Source organism: Drosophila eugracilis, unplaced genomic scaffold, assembly GCF_018153835.1.
Source record: "Drosophila eugracilis isolate 14026-0451.02 unplaced genomic scaffold, ASM1815383v1 contig_1907, whole genome shotgun sequence".
Classification (NCBI taxonomy): Eukaryota; Metazoa; Arthropoda; class Insecta; order Diptera; family Drosophilidae; genus Drosophila; species Drosophila eugracilis.
In genome coordinates, this window is record NW_024572763.1 from 77,856 (window position 1) to 94,156 (window position 16,301).

Below are 16,301 nucleotides of genomic sequence, written 5' to 3' on the forward strand. Positions count from 1 at the left end.
GTAATAAAATGTGACGATCCATTCCAACACATAGATAAAAAGGACACACAATAGTGATTAAAGCATGGTTTCCCCCACCCCGAACCCCATTATCTGTCGTCTCCTGTGATTAGGATTCCCCTTCACCACCCCGCATGCCCTTTTAGTCAGTATGGATTCTGGCACAGAAATCATAAGCCCATAAATTATAGTTTTTAAAATCAGTGCACATGTTCAAAGAAGTAATAGAATGTACCGATATGGAGAACCGATATACGTTCATGGACTCACCAAAATAAAATTGTAAACTGCATAGTCAAGTATAAGTCAATGTTTCAAGTTGTTTATTCAAATTTCAGATTTTTTAGGTTTCAGTAAGTAAGGAGAAAAGGGATACAAGTAACGTTGCAGTAATTGTTTTCCGAGAACATGTTTCTAAGATACTTGTAGTAGCTAGAACATAGGACATAGGCTGATTATAATACATCAGTTTTATGTTTAGCTGAATTGATTTAAAAATTTTAAATACTTATTTGCTCGGATACTCTGTAAGTATGTGTGCGCCTGAGTCAGGTATTCTATAAGATCCTCCCTCCATTGGTTTTCTGAAAGACATGACCCTTTGCTATCTCTTGGGCGAGTCCACCTGGGAACTCACCCCTACCCTTAAGTGTGCGCTCGGGTCTGCTTGTGCGCGGAGCTGCGAACTCACCGAAACCCTCAAGTGTGTGCTGATATCTGCTTGTCGCGGAGGTGTGGAAATTTATTTTTAAGCGTTATAATAAAAAGTTGCAGTTTTTAACTTACAATCGTATAAAGCATACTATTGGAAAGGGCTTGAAAAATGCTTTCCAATGACACCAAACACATCAAACGCAATGTAATGATCTTGGACTCCTATGACCTACACCCGAAATATGGATTCTAAGCTAGATGAATTTGTAATAAAAACGGGTAGTAACGCAGGATCTAATTTTGTAGACTCTCTTGTACAATTTTAAACCAATCATAATGACTCCTGAAGACGAGTTTGAATTTCAGGATTCATTAAATTGTCATATTTGTAAAAAATATTATTAAATGATAGAGTTAGGTCTCTAAATGTAACTTGAAGTATAGACTATGTAAATTATACCAGTGTTTTTCCAAATTGTTTCTAAATATTTAGGGAGGGTCTATATTGAGACCCCCAATTACCGAAATTTTTGCTTTTTTAGGGTAGTAGTGAGCACTTGGGGAAAACGGAATGAATTACGAACGTAATGTAATGATCTTGGACTCCTATCACCTATACCCGAAATATAGGAATTGGGAAGCATTTTGTCTGAATTCTCTGGATCTGCAGATGCTGCTTTAAGACATAAGACTGTTATTATATAATATTAAGTGTGCGTTTAATTCTAAGCTAGATGAATTTGTAATAAAAACAGGTAGTAACGCAGGATTTAATTTTGTAGACTCTCTTGTAAAATTTGAAGCCAATCGTAATGACTCCTGAAGACGAGTTTGAATTTTAGGATTCATTAAATTGTCATATTTGTAAAAAATATTTTTAAATGATAGAGTTAGGGATCATTGCCATTTAACAGGTTTATTTAGGGGTGCAGCTCATTCTAAATGTAACTTGGAGTATAGACTATGTAAATTTATACCAGTGTTTTTCCATAATTTTTCTAAGTATGATTGTCATTTATTTATTGAAGACTTGGCTAAAATTCCTTATAGTATTAATGCAATCCCAGTAAAATAAAGAACAATATATTTCGGTGTCCAAAACCATAAAAACTTCAAATGGAAACAATTTCGAAATTCGATTTCTTGACACATTCAGATTTATGCCATCAATTTTAGATACCCTTGCTTTTAATTTAATTGATGATTAGTTGAATACAGTAAAAAGATTTTTTGAATTAAAAAAAAATTCTTCTTTTTTATGAAAAAGGTGTTTTTTTTTTTTAAAATTTTTTTTTTGCTACTCGGCTTTTAGAAACCTTCCTCCCACCAAGCACCATTTTTTAGTAACTTTCCAGAAAAGGGACCCCCCTTAAATAAATTTTACCACCCCCAATAAAGTATTTTTTAATTTTTTTTTTCAAGTTTTAAAGTTTTTTTTTAATATTTTATAAAATCATATTAAATTATTTATTGAAATAATTTAAAAAAAAATTAAAAAAATTTAATTAAAGTAATTTATTTTGTTTTCTACTATTCTACCTTAAGCAGGGGTAGTGAAGGAAAAGAAAAAAACAAAAAAAAATAAAAAAATTAATAAATAAAAAAAAAAAAAAAAGGGAGTATATTATAATATAGATATACAAAGACATATATAAAGTACATAACAGATTTTGATCCAACAAAGGAATCATCCTTTATAATGTATTTCTTCCGTTTTGACCGTCAAATAGTTTTGCATCTAAAGAGGATAAAGTTAAAAAATTAATAGCTGACCTTGGGAACAAAAAAATGATGTAATCCATTATAGAAATTTGCAGCAATGCATACAAAATGGGTTAACATTATAAAAGATTCACAGAAGGGTTCGCTTATTACAAAAACCTTGGCTAAAGACTTATTTGACTTAAATACTTTACATAGACCTAATGCCAAGAATGAATTTGAAAAAGATTTTTTTAAATTAATGAACAACTCCGTCTATGGGAAAACTATGGAAAATCCTGAAAAACATGTAGAGGTTAAATTGGTAACTACATGGGCGTCTAGGTTAAATTGGTAACTACATGGGCGTCTACAGATGTTCATAAGCTCGGTCGAAAAAAACATTTTGCTAAAAATTTAATTTAAAAATTCAATTTTAATAGTGCAACTAAAATAAATGACGAGTTCTATACCATCCAAATGAAAAAACTTTCTGTGGTATTTGATAAGCCAATGTATTTGGGTTTTGCTGTATTGGACTTATCAAAATGGAAAATGTATGATTTTGATTACCTATACATGAAACCCAAATTTTAAGAAAATTTAGTTTTAAATTACATGGACATTACAGACTTATTTAACTATTTAACAAAACCTTTCAGATGGTATATATTGATTTGTAGATCATATATATAGATATATATTGGATCTGGCTTCTACGGATCAAAAGATATATAGATTCAATCTTTATTTTCAATTTTTAAAATAAAAGTTATCGAATAATTCTTATTTTTCAATTTATATAATAAAAAATGAAAATAAAAGTTATTGCGTAATTTTTATATAAAAATTGATACTTAATAATTATTACTAATTTTTTATTATTAAAATTAATTTTAATTATTAAATATGAATTTTTTTCGTAAAAATTAAGAAATAACTTTTATTTTGTAATCTTTTGCTTTTTTAATTATAACCGTTACAGTCCCTGGTTTTTACTACACCCAGCCATGTTAAAGACCACAAATATTCACTTAGAGTTATTAGTAGTTAATAGCATATAATGTTGTCATAGATATACAAAGGCAAATATCAAATACTTAACAGATTTTGATCCAACAAAGGAATCATCCTTTATAATGTATTTTTTCCGTTTTGTCCGTCAAATAGTTTTGCTAAAGAGGATAAAGATAAAAAATTAATAGCTGACCTCGGGGACAAAAAAATTATGTAATTCATTATAAAAATTTGCAGCAATGCAAACAAAATGGGTTAATATTAAAAAAGATTCATAGAGGGGTTCGCTTATTACAAAAGCCTTGGATAAAGACTTATTTGACTTAAATATTTTACATAGACAGTGTTTAGGTGAGGGGCCATTGTGCCGCCGGTGTGATTTATTTCCAAAAATTCCTAAATTCATTTAACAGCCCGCCGCTGGCGTAATATTTTTTTCCCAATCAGTGTTTTTTTTTTACACCACACAGCTCTCTGTTCCTCCATTTATACAGACCACAGTCCACTGTGCCAGCCTAGGCCTCACGTGCATACATATACATACTTGCATGCATGACATATGTTTTTTGCCTCCAATTTCAGGAAATAAGTACATGACAAGATTAAACTGAAATAAAATCTGTTTTAAAAAAAAAACCGCCATTTCACTATAAATCCGTGATTGTGTTGCCTAAGTTCTCAACCTCGCCGCCTCAGTAGCCGTGTTGTGTTTTTTTTTGGTGCTGTTTTTTATCCTTTGGGGTGAATTACGAACGGTACTTGTCCATTCTCCGTGCCTTTAGCGCAGCTTCTACTCCGCATCAGGTAACATTCGCCTACAATCTCGACAAACCTCGTCTACTTCTGGGTTGTTCTTAGTTCCTGAAGTTTTTTTCACATTCGATTTGTGCCGCACACGACCTTCCTTTCGACATCGGCGCCGCTAGCCCACTAGTTATTTGTGATCACAATCCATCCGCTATCTCACCGTTCTCATCACATCATTGTGACCGGCCACCGCTTCGAACGAGGAACCTATTGCGCAAGTCAGTCGACAAGCGCTGACCAGCGAATTGATTTTTGAGAAAATCACAGCCATCAGTTTGGACAGCTCTCAATCCGCATCTCCGCGGACGCCTCTCTTGAAGCCTAAGGCGACCAGGGCCATTCCAAGGGCAAAGAGTGACGAATCCGTCAATACAATCCCCGGTCCTTCACAGAGGCAGACTCGCTCCGTTGTGAAAATGGCACAAAGTGCGGTCGAAGTGGCGCTGAGAAAGTTATCGCTGCAACAGATCGAATTAGCCAATTTGAGGCCAACATCAATACCCCGGGCGCCCCAGAAACGGAAATGGGCTCCCAATACATGTGCGAAGTCCATCGAGACCAAATTCGGGCACTCTGGGAGAAGGTGGAGAAGTACTATGAGAGCTGCTCCGATTTGCTAGCCGTGTCCGACGACAATTCGGTCACAATTCGGACGTTTGCTACCGCTCCAAGTCCGCCTACATCAGTAAGGGCACGACCCGCACAAACTGCCAGAAGCACAAACGGTTCAGAGGATCAGTCGGATGTGCAGGTGTGCTTTGCTTCCGGGTTTTGAGCCGTCCTACTGGGCACTGCCCTTATCAACGTGTGCCATTTGGGGTGCAGTTTCCAGGCACGAGAACTGATAGACTCATGGTCCGAAGCGACGTTCATAACTGAACGACTGAGGAACCTTGACAAGCTTCCCTTCAAGACGATTCAAGCCCAAGTGTCCGGTCTTAATCACCGTTCTCATCACATCATTGTGACCGGCCACCGCTTCGAACGAGGCACCTATTGCGCAAGTCAGTCGACAAGCGCTGACCAGCGAATTGATTTTTGAGAAAATCACAGCCATCAGTTTGGACAGCTCTCAATCCGCATCTCCGCGGACGCCTCTTTTGAAGCCTAAGGCGACCAGGGCCATTCCAAGGGCAAAGAGTGACGAATCCGTCAATACAATCCCCGGTCCTTCACAGAGGCAGACTCGCTCCGTTGTGAAAATGGCACAAAGTGCGGTCGAAGTGGCGCTGAGAAAGTTATCGCTGGAACAGATCGAATTAGCCAATTTGAGGCCAACATCAATACCCCGGTCGCCCCAGAAACGGAAATGGGCTCCCAATACATGTGCGAAGTCCATCGAGACCAAATTCGGGCACTCTTGGAGAAGGTGGAGAAGTACTATGAGAGCTGCTCCGATTTGCTAGCCGTGTCCGACGACAATTCGGTCACCTCAGCAGTGCTGGAATCGAAGTACAGCTACTGTAACTCCGTATATTCGAGGTTTATTGCCCAGCTTCGGGAGAAAATTGCATCCCAATCCACTCAGGCTTCCGTCAATGTCCACACCCCCGCGTCTACAGGCTGTCGGTTACCTCCCGTGGATACCGAGGTCTTTGCGGGTGAAAATCTTCGGTGGCACACCTTTAGAGACTTGTTTACGGCCATTTACATCCAAAACTCGCGGCCCACCCCGGTAGAGAAGTTGTTCCACAAGTGGTGACCCACACGCCATTGTTTCAAAGGCTCCGCTTACCCATGAGGGGTTTGTCGCAGCGTGACAAGCCTCACAGACCGTTTTGAGAACCGGCGGCTATTGGTCAATAGCCAGTTGAAGATCCTTTTCAACCTCCAGTCTATTTCTCAAGAGTCCGGGGTCGCGCTGAGAGAACTGCAAGCCACCATTCAGAGTTGTCTGACAGCCCTAGAAATGTCCAGGATTGTCTCCTAGTTTTTATGATTTCCTCGAAGCTTCCCAAGGTCACACTTTCTATGTGGGAGCAATCCATACATAATAAGGCCAAAATTCCAACATGGAAGGAATTAGATAACTTCCTGACAGAGCGCCATCGTATTCTGGAGGCCATCGACGACGTCAGGCCTAGTGGCTCCGGGCAATCTCCGCCTAGGTCGGGACTTCCTACTGCCCCTGCACCGAGGCTCAATTCGTACGAGACTCGAGTGGCTCCGGGCCAAAAGGAATGGGATCTCTGTTCGAGGGAAAACCATCCTATCCGCTTATGTCCGCGTTTCCTATAAATGAACGTGGACGGGTGCTCCGACTACATTAAGTGGAAGCAGTTATGCTTGAACTCTTTTGCCCGAGGGCACCAGCAGCGAGACTGCACGAGCGCCCATACCTGCTCCACATGTCACAGCCGACACCACACCCTCCTGCACCGCGGCAATCCGTTCGCTACCGCTCCAAGTCCGCCTACTCCAGCAAGACCCGCACAAACTGCCAGAAGCACAAACGGCTCAGAGGATCAGTCGGATGTGCAGGTGTGCTTTGCTTCCGGGTTTGGAGCCGTCCTACTGGGCACTGCCCGTATCAACGTGTGCCATTTGGGGTGCAGTTTCCAGGCACGAGCACTGATAGACTCATGGTCCGAAGCGACGTTCATAACTGAACGACTGAGGAACCTTGACAAGCTTCCCTTCAAGACGATTCAAGCCCAAGTGTCCGGTCTTAATCAGACCATTTCCGCGCAGTCTACTAAATTGTGCCATTTCTCCATTCGGTCGCCGTCTAGACCCGGGCTACAATTAGAGACGGCGGCTTGCGTTCTTCCGCAGTTGGCAGGAAATCTGCCATCATATCCGATTCCGCGGATTGTATCAAGGGGCTGCCCGACATTCCCCTGGCGGACCCCAACTTCTTTGAAAGCTGACGCTCTTCCGTCCATTCTCCTCGGTAATACCAGGGCTAACATCTGCGGGTCGCTTCTCGGCCAGGAAACCATTTTTGGATGGGTGCTGACAGGCCCATTATCTCCAGCCAACCCTCGCAGCGTGTCCGTTTTTTCCACACGAGTTGCCTCGGTGACTCGCTGGATCAGCTCCTCACCAAAGTTTGGGAGGTGGCGGATGTGCCCACACAGATCAATTCGGAATCGGATTCAGTTTGCGAGCACAATTGTGTCCAAACGACGAGAAGAGACGAGTGTGGCAAGTACGTTGTGACGCTCCCCTTACGCGACCCCGAGCAGAAGGGTTCCGAGCTATCGGCTTCACGGTCCTTTGCTCTTGCTCAGTTCCTGCGTAATGAGCAGCGCCTGAAGAGGGATCCGCCCCTTAAGGGCCGCTATGACTCGGTAATCCAGGAATACATCGAATTAGGCCACATGACCGAGGTCTCCCACGAGCAGTTCCTCTACCTACTACCTCCCACATCATGCCGTCTTCAAGCCCGAAAGCACGACCACCAAGGTGCGGGTAGTCTTCAATGCTTCGAGCCCGTCCGCAAACGGGACCAGTCTGAACGACATTCTTTACGCGGGCTCGGTCTTACAATCTGACCTGACGATTCAAATCCTAAAGTGGCGATACTTTAGGTTTGTCTTCAACGCCGACATCGAGAAGATGTATCGGCAAATTTGGATAGACCCCAAGCATACTCCGCTCCAACGTATTTTGTTTCGGTCACCTTCGGTGTCAATTGTGCCCCGTTCCCAGCGATCCGTGTCCTGCAGCAGCTCGCTGACGACGAAGAGTTGAAGTACCCGCAGGCAAGCCAAATTATCCGGCATTTTATGTACGTTGATGACATTCTCGCGGGGGCACACTCCAAAACCGAAGCCCAAGTGGTGATTCGGGAACTAAAGGGCGCCCTAGAGTCGGCAGGGTTTCCACTGAGGAAATGGACGTCGAATAGCAAGGCGATCCTGGCTGACATTCCGAGCGACCACCTCCTTCGTGCTGATTTCCTCGACATCGATGCAGAGTGCACGGCCAAGACACTCGGCGTGCGCTGGAAAGCGACGAGCGATGAGTTTTTTTTGTTCCGCCAGAGTTGACTTCCGGCTCGTCCTTGACGAAGCGCCAAGTCCTCTCCCAAATTGCCAAATTGTTCGATCCAACAGGTTGGCTCGCTCCTTTCATTGTCCGGGCAAAAATGTTCATGCAGGACATTTGGCTTCTGGATCTGGGGTGGGACGACGCCCTTCCTCAAGATTTCTGTCAGCTATGGGTTGAATTACTGAACAATTACTCGGTGCTCGATCAGATTCGTGTTCCTCGATGGGTCGCGTTCCGACCACACCTAAGGGTCGAGCATCACGGGTTCTGCGACGCTTCAGAGAAGGCGTACGGCGCAGCAATTTACGTCCGTGTTGGATCTAAGGTTATAGTGAACCTGCTGACTGCAAAGACTCGAGTGGCCCCAGTTAAAACGGTATCGCTCCCTCGGCTAGAGCTGTGCGGCGCCTTGTTGCTGTCGGAAATGGCCACCGCCGTTCTGCCAAAGATGCCAGGGCCCCCCATACTGTTGGACGGACTCGACTATTGTCCTCGCGTGGCTGCAGAAGCCAGCGTGTCAGTGGACAACGTTCGTGGCCAACGTGGGTAGCCAAGATCGCCCAGTTCACCGACGTGCAGAAATGGGCACATGTCCGCTCCAAGCAGAACCCTGCGGACCTCGCCAGCTCTCCAAGACCTTGCGGATAACCAGTTGTGGTGGCACGAGCCTGGCTGGCTGCGAGGGCCTCGCAGCGAGTGGCCCACTCAAGGCAACGAGGCCCCCGTGACTGAACTCGAGAAGCGAACAGTCAAGGTCCATGTCGCGAAGGCGCCCCCCGAAGATCTCCTTGAACGTTTCTCCACACTCGACAAGGCACTACGAGTCCTTGCCTATGTTTGTCGCTTCATCCAGCGCACGCGGAAGATACGCTCTCCGTTCGAAGAGCACTTGACAGCTAATGAGATTACGTCGGCTGAACGTCTTCTAGTTTTCGTCACTCAGCGCAGACACTTCGTCTCTGAAATGGGATGCTTAAGCGAAAAGCGTCCAGTATCAACGTCCAGTCCGATTCAAAATCTGAACCCCTTCATGATTCGCAAGGCCTTTTGAGAGCCTGCGGCCGGGTCACGTCCTCTGAACTTCTCCAATATGACGAACGGCATCCGATAATCCGTCCATACGACTGCCATCTGCACGGTGGCAATCAGCTGATGATCCGCCTGATTCGGGCCAAATTCTGGATTCCAAGGGTGAGGAATTTGGTCAAGTCCGTCGTCTATGCTTGTAAAGTATGTGTCATCCACAAGAAGAAGTTGCAGACGCAACTCATGGGAGGGCTACCGAAGGTGTGGATTATGCCGGTCCTTTCGAGATAAAGAACTATACGGGGCGAGCCTGCCTCATCACAAAGGGGTTTTTTTTTTTTTTTTTTTTTGTGATTAGTGGTGGTTTAAAGCCTCGAAAGCCAACTCGGAGCTGGGTTATCTTGCCGAAGTCTGGAACTCTAACCCAGTAAAAACTCCACCCCCTCCCCGATTCACCGGCGGTACTGCCGTTAGGTATTACTTCGCCGGGGGGGAATGCCCTTAGGGCTCTCTAGGATTCTATCCTATTGGAATTTCGGAGTCTTTCTGCGATGCGCAGTTTTTTGAGTACTATTGTGGCCATGTTGCATACAGCGGACCAATTTACTTCAGATTCAAGCATAATTTCCACCAGGTTACAAGCGGCTGGCGTCCTCCCAGCCCTTATGCTCAGATCTAGACGTTCGTTTTCAAATCTCGGACAGACAAAAAACACATGTTCTGCGTCTTCGTTATCCGACTCGCAGAGTGGGCAGTGCGGATAGCGTTCATGCTTAAACCTATTCAGATAGGTAAGTAGTAGTAGTCCACATGTCCATGCTTACGTCCCAGCCATCTCTGCAGATCTGGGATGAGCTTATACGTCCATCGTCTTTTGCTACTATTTACCCACCTCTATTGCCACTTAGAGATGGTGAGTTCTCTGCATCTTTTGCGTAGGGATTCAGCGGTGGCGACCCCTGTGCTACCTGCGCGGATATTAGCAGATTCCTCTGCTAACAGATCAATCGGTATGATTCCCGCTATTACCATTGCCGCGTCATAGGATACCGTGCGGAAGGCACAGCATACCCGCAGTTCACACAATCTCTGTACAGAGTCGCTATCCTGCCTGTAGCTTCCATTTTGTGGCTCGTGCCCATACATCAGCGTCGATGTGACAAAGCTAACAAGTAGTCTGCGTCCTGGTTGCCTCGGTTCCCGAGTGTTCGCCATGATTCGCGAAATAGCGGCCGCCGTTCTACCTGCCTTCCCACTGGCGTAGGCTAAATGGTTTTTAAAGGAAAGCCGGTGGTCGATCATGACTTCTAGGTACTTTAGACTTGGGCTTGACTTGATTATTACTTCTCCGATTCGTATCGTAGCCGTCTCCACTTTCTGCCTGCTACTTATTAGGACTGCCTCGGTCTTGTGCGCTGCCAGGGCAAGACCCTTGTCGTCGAGCCATGCGCTTGCTCGTTTCCCAGCTTCGTTGAAGATTTCCTCCGCGTCTGGGAGTTTTTTAGCCGTTACCACTATGGCTACGTCATCCGCAAAGCCAATCAGTTGTGCCCCTTCCGGCATCGCGATCCTAAGAATCCCATCGTACATGACGTTCCACAACAGAGGGCCAAGGACTGATCCTTGGGGAACTCCCTCGGTGACCATGTGAGTTGCCTGCCCGGACTCTGTTTCGTACAGTAGCAGGCGGTCTTCAAAATAGCTCGATATTATATTCTGTATATACGCTGGGACGCTTAGGTTCCTCAGTGCATTTAGTGTATGATGCCAGCTAGCCGAGTTGAATGCATTTTTAACATCCAGAGTTGCCGCTATGCAATATTGCTTAGTGCCGTACAACCACCTTTTTCCCTCAATGGCCTTATCAGCGATTTCGCACAGTTTGCCGACGGCGTCGATGGTTGATAGCCCCTTCCGAAAGCCGTACTGCATCTCGGAGAGGCCATTGGTTTCGGCAAGGGCACCCTCCAGCCGGGAGTGGATTATTCTCTCCGCAATTTTGCCCACCGTATCCAGCATACATAGCGGCCTGTACGAAGAAGGTTCCTCCACCGGTTTGTCCCCATTTGGTATGAGTACCAACCGCTGTGTTTTCCAGCGTCTGGGGAACACTCCTTCCGTTAGGCAACCGTTATACATATCAACGTACTCTTTTGTATTTGCCCTAATTGCAATTGTGAGGACTTTATTCGGAACTCCATCTGGTCCCGGTGCCTTGTCATCCAATATTTTCTCTAGTATTCCGAGTACTTTTTCGGCACTTGTGGGCTTTATGCTCGCTATGTTCCCGGTAGGTGGCGTTCGCGCCGTGCTCACTTGCACGGGGAAGAGTGTTTCCACTATCCTTCTTAGACTGGCTGGGCATGTCAGCGGTGGCCTGCTGTATACCCGAAGTTTATATGCGAAGCCCCATGGGTTGGAGTCTATTTCATCACATATCTTGTAAAGCACCTACGTTTGCTCTCTTTTATTGCGTTATCCAGAGCTCGTCTTCTTTCCCTGTAATCAAATTCGGGCCTTCCTCTTGATCGTTGATACGCACGTCTTGCCCTGTGGCATTCTTTTCTGACTTCCGCAATGTCACGATTCCACCAGTATGCGGGTCTTCTTTTTAAAGTTTTTTTTTTTTGTTTCCTCTTTTCCTGCATAGATGCGTCGCAGGCTAGCCTGGTATAGTCCTTTTGGTGGTTTGCCCTTTGTTCAGTCGAGCCGCTTGTAGAGAGGTCCTCGAACAACATCTGTTTCATCTCCGCGTCTAGCGTTTCTACTTTGTACCCTGACACGGTTTTTGGAACTCATGTTGGGCTATTTCTAGACTTTATCGTGCAGATGATTGCTGCATGGTCACTCCCCATGTAGATGTCACTAACCTCCCAGCTGCAGCCTGGTGCCAATCCAGCACTCACAAATGTGAGGTCGATGATGGAATTGGTGCCGGCTCCGAGGCCCATGCATTGAAATCTCCGGCAATTACGGTGGGACGGTTTTTCCGGGCGTCTTCTGCAATCTCTTCGAGCGCAGTTATTGCCTGTGGAAGGGTAAGGCTTGGGGGCAGGTAGCAGCTGTAGAAAGCTATACCATTCACATGAGCCCTCGCGAATCAGTTTCCGCTTTTCTTCCTGCTAATCTGGCGCATTGGGTTTCCGCAGCTCCATATTGCCGATTTTTTGCTATTATTCGCTAGCCATTCTCCGGAGTTTTTATTCCTGTATTGCTCGCTTATGATGCCATGTCTACGTTTTGTTCGGTGACACTTTGCTCTAGCAACGACTGGGCAACCTCGCAGTGGTTTAGGTTTATCTGCAGGAACTTCATTTGCCCCTAAGTCCTTGCATGGCCTTCTTGAAGTATGGGCATTTCCCACTCATTGTTGGGTGTTCGCAGTCTTTTTCCTTTTTGCGCTTGCAGAGCATGCAACAGGCCTTTGCTTTGGAGCTTTTGGCTTGGTGCTCCTTTGCGCCGCAATTGTAGCAACATTTCGAACATTCCTCCTGGTTCCTGCAGTTCCCTGCTATATGGTTAAACTCCATACACTTAAAGCACCTTTTGGGTGTTATCTTTCTTTGAGCTGTATTCCTATGTGAGGCATTACTCTTAGTGTGGCGGTTTGGGTGCCTCCGTATGCCGCCCTTAATCCTACCACCGCGGATTCTGGCAGTTCCACATCAAACTGGGATTTAACCGCACATAGGACGTCCGTCTTGTCGGTGATCTCGTCTATGTCCTTCACCTCAATCAACATTGTCTCAGTCAGCGCTCTAACGTCGACATTTCTACCCAGGACCGCTTTCATTATGGTCTGGAGTTCGGCGGTTTTAGGTTCGGAGACCTTGTTTAGGAGGATTAATAGTTCCCCTTTAGCTGTGCGCCTTACGGCCTGTACAGCTTGTCCTAGCTCCTTCAGTTGAGGCTCCGTCCTAACTGTTTTCAGGATATCCGCATAGGATCCACCTGTGGAGGTTGCGATAACTATCGCATCGTTCCGTGGTGGTCGCACCTTGGGCTTCCGTGCCTTCTGTTTCACCTGTTTCCACTCTTCTGGTTTCTTCACAGGTTCTTGGGGATTGCTGGTGCTCTCTGCCATAGCATGTTTCCCCTTATTTCCTCCTTGGCTGGCTTCGTTTGCCGGCGCCTTGTGCATCGCCTTTTTTGCTGGAAGTGCTGGCGTTTTCCAGGTTTCTTGCCCTCTGGGTCTCTTGCCGCTTGCGAGTACTTCTGCACAGGTTTTTTCCACAGCCTTCTTGGCTTTTCCCTGCTCTTCGATCATGCTTTGTACCGCCGATAGGACTTCTCTCTGAAGGTAGTCAATTTCATCGACTATCTCCCTCATTGGATTGGTGATGGATCGCTCTCCGTCCATTAGTTTCTTCAACTCCCTGGTCTTCGATACCAGGCTGGTCAGCTGTACCAACACATCCCCCTGCTCCTCTTCCGCTTTTGGGCTGTCTCTTCCTGCTACTGGGGGGGTACTAGGCTGCTTGCCACTGCCATTACACTGCTGTTTTTGAATGGGTCAGCTCCCATGTTGGCCCAGTCTGGTAGACTGGACAATGGCGTGTGAAAGCCGTCGGTATTAGGCGGCGCCTGCAGTCCTTTGTTTGCAGGCGTGCCTCCGTTATTGGTCGGCCCAGCTCCTAGGCTAGCGCCCAGGTGTTGGGCAAAGGGGTATGTGTTGGTGTTTGTGTGCTTCTCCACTAAGGCCATCCATTTAGAGCCTACGTAGGACCTTACGACCGAGAAATTTCTGGCTGCTTTCGCTCGATTCGTGTACCGGAGTGGATGCCCCCGTCAAGTGCAGTCGGACAACGGGAAGACCTTTGTGGGGGCAGCTGCCCTACTATCTCGCGATTTTCTCCAGAGCCTAAAAGGGGCTGTGACAGGTGCCTACAGTCACCAGCAGCTTCTCTGGGATTTCATTCCTCCGGGAGCCCCCCACATGGGGGGCCTGTGGGAGGCAGGCGTCAAGAGCTTCAAGACCTTGTTCTACAAGTCTACCGCCACACGGAAATACACCTTTGAGGAGCTGGCTACTCTCGTGGCGAGGATCGAGGCGTGCCTAAATTCGCGGCCGCTCGAGTTATAGTAAATCCAAAGGTTGGTTCGGGGTGTTCTCCTGATATTTATCGGAATGTCTTCAGATATTCTCCAAGTCCCGTTTTTAAAAAATCTTAGCGGAATTGAAACTTCTCTGTTTGAAGTAAATTCTCAAACTGAAACTTATATTGTTCAGCGGTGACCGAGAAGCCGCCGCTGCCGAAGTGTACATAGGAAATCTTACATGCTATACATAAATGCTTATACATAAGTACAAAAATGAAATAAAATGAATGTTGCTAAAGAATCCAAATCCAAGTGCTGCTCGTGTCACATTTCCGGGGGTCAGGGCATACTGTTGCAGAGTCAGCGAAACGTTAGCAGGGCAGCGACCCAAGTGGTCGTTGCCTAGTTTTGGACGATGTTTAGATTGCAACATAATTGCATCCATATGTATTGTCAAGTGGCCACCCCGTCAGCGTACCAATTCCAGGGTAGCTCTGGGTGGGTTGGCCGGAGGCTCGTTACCTACCGACTGGTCGGTAACTCTCGCGCCAATGTCCGAAGACCCTGCTGATCTGATGGCTCTTACACCCGGGCACTTTCTGGTGGGAGGTCCTCTTCTTGTCACTGTCGAACCCGAGCTAAAGGGGGATACTACGTCAATTATTAATCGCTGGCAGCACCTGAAGGCTCTTCAACAGCAATTTCGGCTGCGATGGAAGGAAGAGTGCCTCAAGGAGCTCCATAAGAGGAACAAGTGGCGTGCCCCTACGAGGAATCTCCGCGTTGGGGATATGATGGTCATCAAGGAGGAAAACCTTCCGTCCAATGAGTGGCGATTAGGCAGGATTGACGCGGTGTATCCAGGATCCGATGGCCATGTCCGCGTTATCGACATTCGCACCGCGCGAGGGCTTGTCAAGCGGCTCGTCGCTAAGGTCGTCCTTCTTCCGATGGACGCGTCTGCCTGCCCACGATAATTATGCGTTTCTTCCGTTCCAATGTCCCTGTCCATTGTGCTGTCTCGTAGCTCTGCCCGTAGTTCCAAATCGAACTTCACACAAATTCTGATAACGCTCTTTTGTTTTTTCATCATAGTTCCTCCAGTCATATTCAGTACGATGTCGCCACGTCCACGCAGCGCCCAGTCACTGGAGAGCAGATGTACTCGAGGTGCACAGTCCTACCGATGCCGAGTCTGCAGTGGGATCCATTCTTTGAAGAAATGTCGGCGTTTCTACGTCTCAAAGCCGAGAAGCGGCTCCGGGCGGTTCTCGTGAATCGGTATTGCTCCAGCTGCCTGGCTCACGAGCCCTCCGACGGATCGTGTCGACGTGGGGACTGCTGTAGAACGTGTGGTCAGGATCACAACTCGCTGCTGCACCGCGTGGAGAAGCCGCGGGCTCGGTGCCAGCCGTGTCAAGAGGAGCACCGGTCACGGAGCGCGGGAGACAGTACACGGAGTGTCTCAGCTGGCGCTCAGCCGTCGTCCGTCAACTCCCGGCGCGGTTCGGTTGCTTCTCGGCCTTTGTCCGCCACCTTCCGGCCCTCACAACGGCCATCGACTCACTTTCGCGAGAAATGGATCAAAATTCGCAATTTTAGCTGTGAATGCAGTTTTGTTAGAAATTTAACAAGGAATCGAACGAGGTAGGCCATTCCAGATTCATGTAATGCAATTTCAATATTAATTTTCGCAATTTTAGCTGTGAATGCAGTTTTGTTAGAAATTTAAGAAGGAATCGAACGAGGTAGGCCATTCCAGATTCGAGTAACTATAGGCTTAGTTATAGCAATAATACTGCAACTTAAATTAGGAAAAATGGGAAAATTTAAGTTGGCATATTTGATAACGGGTAATATCGTCCATTTTCGCGAGAAATGGATCAAAATTAGCAATTTCAGCTGTAAATGCAGATTTGTTAGAAATTTAGCAAGGAATCGATTTATATAATTTTAAAAAAGTTAATAAAAAGAGGTTAGGATATTTTAAAGATGAGTTGAATGGAAAACCAATGAGTGAATTTATAGGTCTATGCTCCAAACTTTATAGTTATAAAATA

At 46.1% G+C, this 16,301-nt stretch overlaps 1 pseudogene; it reads left to right on the plus strand.

Annotated features, from left to right (window-relative positions):
• Positions 1-5,623: 5,623 nt before the first annotated feature.
• On the plus strand, positions 5,624-15,218 carry LOC121529820 (annotated as a pseudogene).
• The last annotated feature ends 1,083 nt before the right edge of the window (positions 15,219-16,301 follow it).